The sequence below is a fragment of the Dipodomys ordii genome, unplaced genomic scaffold (assembly GCF_000151885.1).
Source record: "Dipodomys ordii isolate 6190 unplaced genomic scaffold, Dord_2.0 Scaffold210, whole genome shotgun sequence".
Lineage (NCBI taxonomy): Eukaryota > Metazoa > Chordata > Mammalia > Rodentia > Heteromyidae > Dipodomys > Dipodomys ordii.
Window position 1 is genome coordinate 374,867 of NW_012267426.1, and position 1,180 is coordinate 376,046.

Below are 1,180 nucleotides of genomic sequence, written 5' to 3' on the forward strand. Positions count from 1 at the left end.
GGGACTAAGCTGTCAATCACCCAGAATGGACCAATCAGGTTCAGAGTCACTCCTGGCTGTCCTTGGGAGGCGGGACCGAGCTGTCAATCACGCAGAATCGACCAATCCGAGCCCGAGTCGCGCCTGTCAGTTATTTTAAGGCGGGACCAACTTGTCCATGAACCGGAAACGACCCCTTCCTCCCCGGGGAGGCGGGATTACGTTGTCTATGAAGCGGAAATGAGTCCTCCGACCCTGGGGAGGCGGGACCAAGCTCTCCATGAACCGGAAACGACCTGTGCGACCCCGGGGAGGCGGGACCAGCCTGTCCCTGAACCGGAAATGACCCGTCTGACCCCCAGGGAGGCGGGACGAAGGTGTGTATCCACCGGAAATGAGTGTTTCCGAACCGGAAGTGACCCCAGCAACCCCGGGGAGGCGGGACCAACCAGTCCCTGAACCGGAAGTGACCCCGTCCGACCCCGGGAAGGCGGGACTAAGCTATCCATGAACCGGAAACGACCTCGGGGAGGCGGGACCAAGCTCTCCACCCACCGGAAATGACCCGTTTGACCCCGGGGAGGCGGGACAAAGCTCTCCATCCACCGGAAATGACTCGTCCGACCCCAGGGAGGCGGGACCAAGGTGTGTATCCACCGGAAATGAGTATTTCCGAACCGGAAGTGACCCCAGCAACCCCGGGGAGGCGGGACCAACCAGTCCCTGAACCGGAAGTGACCCGTCCGACCCCCGGGAAGGCGGGACTAAGGTATTCATGAACCGGAAACGACCTCGGGGAGGCGGGACCAAGCTCTCCACCCACCGGAAATGACGTGTCCGACCTCGGGGAGGCGGGACCAAGGTCTGCATCCACCGGAAACGACAGTTTCTGAACCGGAAATGACCCCTGCGACCTTAAGGAGGCGGGACCATGCGCTCCATCCACCGGAAATGACGTGTCCGATCTCGGGGAGGCGGGACCAAGGTGTCTATCCACCGGAAACGACTGTTTCTCAACCGGAAATGACCCCTGCGACCCCGGGGAGGCGGGACTAAGCTGTCTTTGAACCGGAAACGACCCCTGCGACCTTCAGGAGGCGGGACCCAGCGTTCCACCCACCGGAAATGACGCGTCCGACCCCGGGGAGGCGGGACTCACCTGCTCCACGCACCGGAAATGACCCCGGCGACCCCGGGGAGG